At 45.1% G+C, this 11,097-nt stretch overlaps 1 long non-coding RNA gene across 1 annotated transcript in view; it reads left to right on the top strand.

Annotated features, from left to right (window-relative positions):
• LOC122556942 overlaps positions 1-11,055 on the top strand; it is a 19,507-nt gene extending 8,452 nt beyond the window's left edge. Inside the window, exon 3 of the long non-coding RNA XR_006313718.1 lies at positions 10,977-11,055. This is a non-coding gene — a long non-coding RNA (uncharacterized LOC122556942). The remainder of the gene's footprint in view (positions 1-10,976) is intronic.
• The last annotated feature ends 42 nt before the right edge of the window (positions 11,056-11,097 follow it).

Genomic DNA, 11,097 nt, shown 5'->3' on the forward strand with positions numbered 1-11,097 from the left:
GGGTTGTTTTTCAGACTGGAGGCCTGTGACCAGTGGAGTGCCACAAGGATGGGTGCTGGGCCCTCTACTTTTTGTCATTTACATAAATGATTTGGATGCGAGCATAAGAGGTACAGTTAGTAAGTTTGCAGATGACACCAAAATTGGAGGTGAAGTGGACAGCAAGGAGGGTTAGCTCAGATTTCAACAGGATATGGACCAGATGGGCCAATGGGCTGAGAAGTAGCAGATGGAGTTTAATTCAGATAAATGCAAGGTGCTGCATTTTGGGAAAGCAAATCTTGGCAGGACTTATACACTTAATGGTAAGGTCCTAGGGAGTGTTGCTGAACAGAGAGACCTTGGAGTGCAGGTTCATAGCTCCTTGAAAGTGGACTCCCAGGTAGATAGGATAGTGAAGAAGGCGTGTGGTATGCTTTCCTTCATTGGTAAGAGTATTGAGTACAGGAGTTGGGAGGTCATGTTGTGGCTATACAGGACATTGGTTAGGCCATTGTTGGAATATTGCGAGCATTTCTGGTCTCCTTCCTATCGGAAAGATGTTGTGAAACTTGAAAGGGTTCAGAAAAGATTTACAAGGATGTTGCCAGGGTTGGAGGATCTGAGCTACAGGGAGAGGCTGAACAGGCTCAGGTTATTTTTCCTGGTGCGTCGGAGGCTGAGGGGTGACCTCCTAGAGGTTTCCAAAATTTTGAGGGGCATAGATAGGATAAATAGGCAAAGTCTTTTCCCTGGGGTCGGGGAGTCCAGAACTAGAGGGCATAGGTTTAGGGTGAGAGGGGAAAGATATAAAAGAGACCTAAGGGGCAACTTTTTCACACAGAGGGTAGTATGTGTATGGAATGAGTTGCCAGAGGATGTGGTGGAGGCTGGTACAAATGCAACATTTAAGAGGCATATGGATGTGTATACGAATAGGAAGGTTTGGAGGAATATGGGCCGGGTGCTGCATGTGGGACTAAATTGGGTTGGGATATCTGGTCGGCATGGATAGGTTGGACCGAAGGGTCTGTTTCCATGCTGTACATCTCTATGACTCTATGACTCTATGCGTGGAATACATTGAGGCCAAGTGCAAGCAACAGAAAAGAGCGTACAGTGTCCAGAGTATCCCACCCATCCACCTCCCTCGCCCGAGCCAGAGTCTGTGACTCCAGGGCTGGATTATTCAGCCACTGTGGAACCCAATTCCTCCCAGGCTAGAAACAAGTCCTTCTTGTCCTTGGGGGACTGCTAAAGAAGAAGGGAAATAAGTAAGACATAAGACACCCCCTTGTCGAGCAGTTAGTCTGAGGTTGGCTGAGGCTTTGGTATCCATCACTTTGCTGGTCGTGTTAGATTTGTGATTGAAAAGTGAAAAGTCACAAGGTTGGAAGTCACCTGTATACATTTGAAATCTGAGATTTTCTTCTTGTCACAATCAGCATGACTAATAAGTTGACAGATTCTCCATAAGAAGAGCAACTAATTTCAAGACGAGAGGGCGCAATTTTAAGGTGAGAGGACAGAGCAATAAAAACGACATGAGGGGCAAATATTTTACACTGAGTGTGCTTCACGTGTGGAATGACCTTCCTGAGTACTGTTGGATGCCAGTACTGCTTTTCGCCATTTATATAAATGATTTGGATGTGAACATGGGAGATATGGTTAGTAAATTTGCAGATGAGATCGAAATTGGAGGTGTAGAGGACAGCGAAGAAGGTCACCTCAGATTACAATGGGATCTTGACCAGATGGGCCAATGGACCGTGGACTGGCAGATGGAGTTTAATTTAGATAAATGTGAACTGTTGCATTTTGGAAAGGCAAATCAAAGCAGGACTTATACACTTAATGGTAAGGTTGTGGTGAGTGTTGCTGAACAAACAGATCTTGGAGTGCAGGTTCATAGCTACTTAAAAGTGAAATTGCAGGTAGATAGGATAATGAAGAAGGCATTTGGTATGCTTTCCTTTATTGGTCATTGCATTGAGTAGAGGAGTTGGGAGGTCATGTTGCGGCTGTGCAGGACATTGGTTAGGACACTATTGGAATATGCATGCAATTCTGGTCTCCCTGTTATAGGAAGGATGTTGTGAAACTTGAAAGGATTCAGAAAAGATTTACAAGGATGTTTCCAGGATGTTGAGCTATAGGGAGAGGCTGGATAAGCTGGGGCTGTTTTCCCTGGAGCGTCGATGGCTGAGGGATGACATCATAGAGGTTTATAAAATCATGAGCGGCATGGGTAGGGTGAGTAGTCAAGGTCTTTTCCCTGGGTTAGGAGAGTCCAAAACTAGAGGGCATAGGTTTAAGGTATGACCTTAAAGTGACCTAAGGAGCAACTTTTTCATGCAGAGGGTGGTGCATGTTTGGAATGAGCTGCCAGAGGAGGTGGTAGATGCTAGCACAATTGCAACAGTTAAAAGGCATCTGGATGGATATGTGAATAGAAAGGGTTTAGAGGGATATGGGCCAAGTGCTGACAAATGGGACTAGATTAGGTTCGAATATCTGGTCGGCATGAGCGAGTTGGACTGAAGGGTCTGTTTCCATGTTGTATATCTCTATGATTGGCAAAGCACAACAGGTCAGCTAGCATCCGAGGAGCAGAAGAATCGACATTTCGGGCACAAGTCCTTCTCCTGCTCCTTGGATGTTGCCTGACCTGCTGTGCTTTTCCAGCACCACACTCTTGATTCTGATTTCCAGCATCTGCAGTCTTCACTTTCTCCTCTTCCTGTATATCTCTTTGACTCTAATTACAATGTTTAAAAGACATTTGGATAAGTAGATGAGTAGGAAAGGTTTAGAGGGGTGTGGGTCAGGAGCAGGCAGGTGGGATTGCTTTAGTTTGGGATTATGTTCAGTATAGACTAGTTGGAGCGAAGGGTCTGTTTCAATGCTGTTTGGCTCAAAGTCATCATCCAGCACTCTCATGAATGCCTTAATTGAACACTTACTGTCAGTGTTTAAACTTTCCTTCCAGGCTTCAGTGGAGAATGTTTTGATTCCGATTGTTCTCTATTTCTCTTTAGCACCCAAGTCACCACCAAGTTCCCAGATTTTCAGTAGAAAGTATCTAACTGTGAAGTATCGATACCCCATTTCCCCATTTTGGGAGATCCAGACCAACAAGAGCACTAAGCATCTTGCATCCTTTGGATTGAAGGCAAACACCGAAGCAGAATCAAAGGACTTGGACTGTAGTGCCAATGGTGCCGGTAAATAGTGGTCACCTCACTTCCTGGCACAGTCTACAGAACAACCTCAATTATCCGAATGAGAGGGGCGGGGAGTATTTTGTTCGGATAACTGATTGTTTGGATAACTGATCTGATTGTAAACAAACAAAGCATTTACGAGACCTTGAGATCTTGTTTGGCTAATCTGAAATTCGGATAATTGATGTTCAGATAACCGAGGTTGTTCTGTACTTAGTTCCCCAAATGGGTATGCTGGAGGCATGGGTGTGCTATGCATGAGCTGCAAGTGTCAGGAGTGGTTGACATTCCAGTGGCTGTTGGACTGTGTAGATACATTGGTGGCAATCATTCTTGGTTGTAGCAGAGAGATCCCCTTACACTAGTTAAAACAGATAGGCACGTAGTTTGTGTCTGAGGGGCTCCTGACTTACATCCAGTATTTCCAAATTTGTGGAAACTCCAGGACCTGTTGACGAAGCTGATACATCTGCCCAGTGAGAGCTCCCCGTCCACACCAAATCGGCAGGAGGACTGTGATTGCAATGTTTCCCTCGGCTCTGCAGCGCGACCAACAAATGGAGCAGTGGTTCCTAGAGAGAAGAAAGGGAGACTTTCACTGGAACCATATTGGAGTCGAGAGTGTGGTGCTGGGAAAGCACAGCAGATCAGGCAGCATCTGAGGAGCAGAAGAATCGATGTTTTGGGCATAAACCCTTCATCAGGAATGAGGCTTGTGAGCTGGGTGCTGAGAGACACATTTATCTCTCAGTCCCCCAGCCTACAAACCGTATTACTGTTGAAGGGCTTATGCCTGAAACATTGATTCTCCTGCTCCTCAGATGCTGCTTGACCTGCTGTGCTTTTCCAGCACCACACTCGCCACTGATCTTCAGCATCTGCAGTCCACACTTTCTCCTACTGGACTCATACTCCCAAGTTAACATTCCAGAGTCAGGGGTTCAAATCCCACCAAGGCAGTGAGTGATATCTCAATTCTGTTTTCATCAATTGGCATCCACCAGAAACATCATGGAGCAGAGCAGCACAGGATCAGTGAGCTGAAACAACTATGGGAAGAGACAAAAAAAACTGCAGATGCTGGAATCCAAAGTAGACAGGCAGGAGGCTGGAAGAAGACAGTAAGCCAGGCAGCATCAGGAGGTGTAGAAGACAAGGTTACACCTGAAGCATTGTTTTCTACACCTCCTGATGCTACTTGGCTTTTTGTGTTGAAACAACTAATGGAGGCATCCCGACTGCACTCCTCCTCCCCAGCCTCGACAGGATGAGGACTCAGCCATTGCCACCAGTGACAAATACAAGAAGGAGGATGAGGAAAAGGATGGGTGAGGCAGGGAAGATGTCAGACTCTCCTCCCAGGAGAAAACACCTTCGCCACAAACGTTCCAATATTCCCCAGTTTACACAGATTACTTTTAATGTTTATTCACAGGCCCTGGGTGCCCTTGGGCAGGCCAACATTCATTGCCCATCTCTAATTACCCAGAAGGCCATTAAAAGCCAACCACTTTACCGTGGATTTGGAGTCACACGTAGACCAGACCAGGTAAAGTTGGCAGATTCCTTTCCCTAAAGGGCATGAGTGAACCAGATGGGTTTGAACTGAAATGTAGGCACATAAGAGCAGGAGTAGGCCATTCAGCCCCTTGAATGCACTCCACTATTCAATAAGATCTTGGCTGATCTGGTCGTAACCTCATTTCCACATTGCTGTCAAGTCCCATGTCCCTTAACTCCCTTCTCTATCAGAAACCTGTCTAACTCAGCCCTGAAAAAAAGTCTAATGACACAGCTGCCCATCCCTGCTTGGGGGAAGAGCTCCACAATCTGAGCAATATGTGAGACTGAAAAAGTATAGTTCATTCTGAGGCAGGAAAGCCTGTGCTGGCTGAGATCTGATTTTCAGAGCAGAGGAACTGGATCAGCCTAAAAACTTCAGAATTAAATTTCCACCGCTCTCCACGGGCCTAGGAAAGTTGGAAATATCAGACCACATCAGCCTATGAACAAAGAAGTAAAGCCAGTGTCAGATAACAACCAGGAATGTCCCCTCTCCATCCTCAACAAAGGTATAGAAAGAAATTAACTCAAGGTTAAATCAAGTGGCCACTTCACCTGTGACAGAACCAACAAGCAGATGCTAGCGTATGTTCACAGTGCCAAAACCACATGGAACTAACAGAATCTGCTTCAATCTTACACAAGCTGACCAAAGCAGTTAAATGTAAGTAAAAGCAAAATACCGCGGATGCTGGAAATCTGAAACAAACACAGAAAATGTTTGAACCATTCGGCAGATCCGGCAGCATTTGCGGACAGAAAGCAGAGGTAGCATATCCAGTTGGGTAGGACATTTCTTCAGGACTGAAAGTGTTGGAAAATCACCCTTTATATATTTTTGACAGAAGGGGTGGAAGAAAAAGAGGGCAGATAGTGGGAACACCTTGTAAAAGTCAAACGAGTTATTAAGTGGTGGAAGAGAAATACAGATCTAAAATGGGTATGAATTAAGGTGTGAAAGGGAGAGATTGAGTTGGCTCTGCTCAGCAAAGTCAACATGAAACAAAGACTTTAATTTTTATTCTCCATCACTTGTGGATGAGAGTTTAGCCAAACTGGGAAAGAGTTAAATCTTTACGAAGCTAGGTGCAAATAGTGGCTTTTGGCAACTACCCCTCTATAAAGAGTCTAAGTTACTCACAACACCCATTGCAACACTTGTAAGGTTTGGTTTCAACAGTTTGTCCTTTGGCATCACATTATCCCCTGAAATCTTCCAGAGGACAACATCTAAGCATTGGAGTTAATGTGAACTGCAGATGCTGGCGAGTCAAGAGTTAATGAGCTGAAAAAACGTACAGCAGGTCAGGCAGCATCAGCGAAGTGGGGCCAGGTTTTGCACCTCCTGTGTCTGCAGGGGAAAGTTCTGGGTGTGGAGGAGGGGTTGGTGGGGAGTGTGGACCTAACGAGGGAGTCGCAGAGGGAACAGTCCCTGTGAAAAGCGGTTAGGATTGGGTGAGGCAGGGGGAAATGTCATTTTGTTGGTGGGGTCAGACTGCAGGTGGGGGGGAAGTGGCGAAGGATGATGCATTGGATGCAGTGGGGGGGAATGTGCGGACCAGGGGTGCTGTGTCCTTATTACAGTTGGGGGTGGCTTTGTTTGAGGGCAGAGGTGCGGGAAATGAGGACATGCATCTGAGGGCATTGTTGATCGGAGCGAGGGGAAATTACAGTCCTTGAAAGAGGAGGACACCTGGAGTGGCTCCTCCTGGCTGATGGGGAGCAATTGGAAGAATGGGGTCACATTTTGCAGGAGGGGGTGTGGAAGGAGGTGTAATCGAGGTAGCTGTGAGAGTCAGTGTGTTTGCAATAAATGTTGGTGCAGAGTCAGTTGCTGGAGAAGTCCGGGAAGGGGAGAGAGGCGCCAGAGATGGTCCAGCATTCTCTGAGGACTGGTGGGAATTGTATGTCACATGGATGATCCCCTGAACTGTAGAGGCATGACATCGAACATAGCATTACAGTAGGAGCTGGACTGTAACCCTCACAACAAGCAGCACTTACACTCAAATGCACATTCTCAAAGTCAACATTAGAGTGTTGCTGGAAAAGCACAGCAGGTCAGGTAAAACAGTTTGTTTCAAAATTACTTACCTGTAGCGGGCAGCGGTGTTTTTTATTCTCTCTTCACAAAAAGAGCGGGAGCAGCAGAGGAAGTGACGGCAAACAGAGGGGCAGCCGGGAAGGAGAACTGTGAGTATAAATACTCACCCTTTAATCACCAACGGTCATTTGAGTGGGAGCAGCGGAAGTGAGGTTGGAGCGCATAGCTGGGCGGGAAGGTAAGTGATTAGTATTTGCGTGGGTGTGTTCTATCGTCACTGATTGTGGCCTGTGGGTCAGAAAACTGAGGATCCAGTTACAGAGAGTGGGACTTAGTCCGAGATCACTAAGTTTAGTAATCAGTCTTGAGGGGATAATAGTGTTGAAGGCTGAAATGTAATCAATGAGTAGGATTCTTATGTAGCTGTGTCAGAGTAGATCCACCCAAGACAAAGCAATTGAGGAGTTTCTGGCTTCTTGGAATGTGACTGATCTCTGAGGATTCACAAGCAAGATAAACCCAATTAGAAAATTCCTGCCCAATCTAGCTGTTGTCAATGAGCCACCTGGTACAACAAGACATTCCATGATTCTGTAAGAAAGCACAGCACAGATCTTTTGAGAACATCAGAGATAGATACTGATATGATGTGATATTTTAGTTCCCTTTGACCCAGAGCTAATCACCATCATTGTCAAAGATGCACTTTCTACAGGTCTTGGATCTGTACTCTTAACAGATACAGACAATGGGAAACAAAGATCTACAATTCCAGTTCACTGACAGAGGACTGAACAGAAATATGACTAGCGATAGAGACAGAAGCATTAGTCACTCTATGGACTTGTGAAATGTTAATAGGATTTGTTCATATTCATCACTTCAAGATAGAAACAGAACCCGAGTCTTGAGTGACTCTCTTAATTCACAGGAGTCAGTGAAATTCCTCTACAAAAACAACGATTCAGGCTAAGGATGATGAGGTTTGATGCAAGGACAAAATATGTTCCAGGGAAACAGCAGATGAAAGAAAATGTTTCATCCCGTATCCCTGTGGCAAGGTGTGAACCAAGAAATGGAGTTTTCATTGTACAGGCAGAAACCTTTAGAGTCATAAAGTCACAGAGATATACAGTACAGAAATAGACCCTTCAGTCAAACTCGTCCATGCCGACCAGATAGCCTAAACTAATCTAGTCCCATTTGCCAGCACTTGGCCCATATCCCTCAAAACCCTTCTAATTCATATACCCATCCAGATGTTTTTTAAATGTTGTAATTGTGCCAGCTTCCACCATTTCCTCTGGCAACTCATTCCATACACATACCGCCCTTTGAATGAAAAAGTTGCACCTTAGATCCCTTTTAAATCTTTCCATTCTTACCCGAAACCTATGCCCTCTAGTTCTGGACTCCCACCATTTGGAAGATAGAAGACAGAGGATGGTGGTGGAGGGTTGCTTTTTCGACTGGAGGGCTGTGACCAGTGGTGTGCCACAAGCATCAATGCTGGGTCCCCTGCTTTTCGTCATTTATATAAATTTTTTGGATGTGAACATAGGAGGTATAGTTAGTAAGTTTGCAGATGACACCAAAATTGGAGGTGTAGTGGACAGTGAAGAGGGTTACCTCAGATTATAACAGGATCTTGACCAGATGGGCCAATGGGCTGAGAAGTGGCAGATGGAGTTTAATTCAGATAAATGTGAGGTGCTGCATTTTGGGAAAGCAAATCTTAGCAGGACTTATACACTTAATGGTGAGGTCCTAGGGAGTATTGCTGAACAAAGAGACCTTGGAGTACAGGTTCATAGCTCCTTGAAAGAGGAATCACAGGTAGTTTGGACAGTGAAGAAGGCATTTGGTATGCTTTCGTTTATTGGTCAGAGTATTGAGTATTGAGTTGGGAGGTCATGTTGCGGCTATACAGGACATTGATTAGGCCACTTTTGGAATACTGTGTTCAGTTTGAAAGGGTTCAGAAAAGATTTACAGGATGTTGCCAGGATTGGAGAGTTTTGGCTATAGGGAGAGGCTGAAAAGACTGGGACTGTTTTCCCTGGAGCATCAGAGGCTGAGGGGTAACCTTATAAGGTGTTTAAAATCATGAAGGGCATGGATAGAGTAAATCAATAACCTGATGAAGGGTACACTCAGATCAGAGAGCACTGCATCAAAGGATGGCAGCATACATGCCTTGTAATCCTGTTCTCTTACTTACTATGGACAGAGGATACCATGGTGTAGTTAATGATTTCCTCATTAATGATGAGTCATTAACCATTGCTGAGACTCGATACATACAATGATTACACCAAGGATAGCTGGGTGTCATAAAACGTCAAACCAGAAAGCAATATTATGTTTGCTGGCTGGGTCTCTCATTGGAAGAGATGGTATTGAGCTGTATTACTGGAGCTATTCATTGCCAGGAGAACAAGAGAACTGTTAGTGTCATCTTCCTTTCCAACAAGACCAGGGAAGATCTCAGGATGAACTTCATCAAGCTCAGAGGGAAACTGTTCTCAATGCTCATAAATGCCTTCTCTTGGTGCAAGTGGATAGAAGTCAAGCAACTGCAGGATCTTGTGGTATTGATTACATCACTGACAAAGTCCTTTGCAACCTGGTCATAAGACCATACGATATAGGAATAGAATTAGGCCTTTCTGCCTGTCGACTCTGCTCCACTATTCGATCATGGCTGATATGTTTCTCATCCCCACTCTCCTGCCTTCTCCCTGCAACCCTTGATCCCCTTACTAATCAAGAACTTGTCTATCTCTGTCTTAAATACACTCAATGATGTGACCTCCATAGCCTTCTGAAGCAATGAGTTCCATGGATTAACCTCCCTCTGACTGAAGAAATTCTTCCCCCATCTCAGTTCTAAAGGGTTGTCCCTTCACTTTGAGGCTGTGTTCTTGAGACCTAATCCTTCCTACTAATGGAAACATCTTGATTTGGTTTGATTTATTGTAGTCACATGTACCTACGTACAGTGAAAAGCTTTGTTTTGCGTGCAGTACAGGCAGCTCATAGCAAACAAGGATATATAGATCATAGGGTGCTGAGGCAGATTGAGGCATATAGAACTCAACTTCACAGATGGTGGGCAAAGCAGGATCAACAACAGCAAGATCAACATTTTAAAAAGTTAAAGAGTCCTTTCAACAGTCAGATGATGGCAGGGAAGAAGCTGTTCTTTAACCTGTTGGTGCGTGTGTTCAGGTTTGGGACTAAGATAAGGTGGGGGAGGAGAAATGAGGAAACTGGAGAGGGAGACAGGACGACAATATGCAGATCACTTCAGAGAATATCTCTGGGACACGTGCACCAAACAGCCCCACCGCCCCGTGGCCAAACACTTCAACTCCCCCTCCAACTCCCACTCCAGCAAGGACATGGATGTCCTGGGCCTCCTCCATCACCAAACCTTAACCATCCGATGTCTGGTGGAAGAATGCCTCATCTTCTGCCTTGGAACCTTGCAACTACACGCGAAAAATGTGGATTTCACCAGTTTCCCCATTTCCCCTCCCTTCACCTTATCCCAGTCCCAAGCCTCCAACTTGGCACTGCCCTCTTGAACTGTCCTACCTGTCCATCTTCTTTTCCACCTATCCACTCCACCTTCCTCTCCGATCTAACACTTTCACCCCTCCTGCATCTACCTATTACATTCCCAGCTATCTTCACCCCAGCCCCACCCACCTTCCATTTATCTCTCAGCCCCAGCCCACAAGCTTCATTCCTGATGAAGGGCTGATGCCTAAACCGTCAATTTTCCTGCTCCTCGGATGCTGCCTGACCTGCTGTGCTTTTCCAGCACCACACTCTTGACTATTAATTAATATGTGCCTGAGTGGGGGTCTGTTAGTTATGTACATGTCTGGCAGATATTCATTCAATCGGTTCCACAATGATGGCATCTATAACATGTCTGGTTAGACCAATACACTGGATCCTTTTTGGAAATCATTCTGCACCCCACGAACAGGCAGAATTGTGCCCAATTCCAGCATGGAAGAGGTGATCATAGAATACCAAATGTATGATTGATCTGTATAAACAATGGGAACGTGATATTTTCTGGAAAATAGCTTGAAGTAAGACTGCATCACTTCTAATCTCATTGTACATTTCTGGACACTTGATTTCAGATGCTGATCCTGCCAAAACTCAGATCAATGATCGATATGAACCAATGAGAGCCTTCTGGTCAACTCTACGAAAACTCTTCACTTACAACTGGATACGGTCAGTGAGTTCAGAATTCATTTT

This window comes from Chiloscyllium plagiosum, chromosome 14 (assembly GCF_004010195.1).
Source record: "Chiloscyllium plagiosum isolate BGI_BamShark_2017 chromosome 14, ASM401019v2, whole genome shotgun sequence".
Taxonomy (NCBI): Eukaryota; Metazoa; Chordata; class Chondrichthyes; order Orectolobiformes; family Hemiscylliidae; genus Chiloscyllium; species Chiloscyllium plagiosum.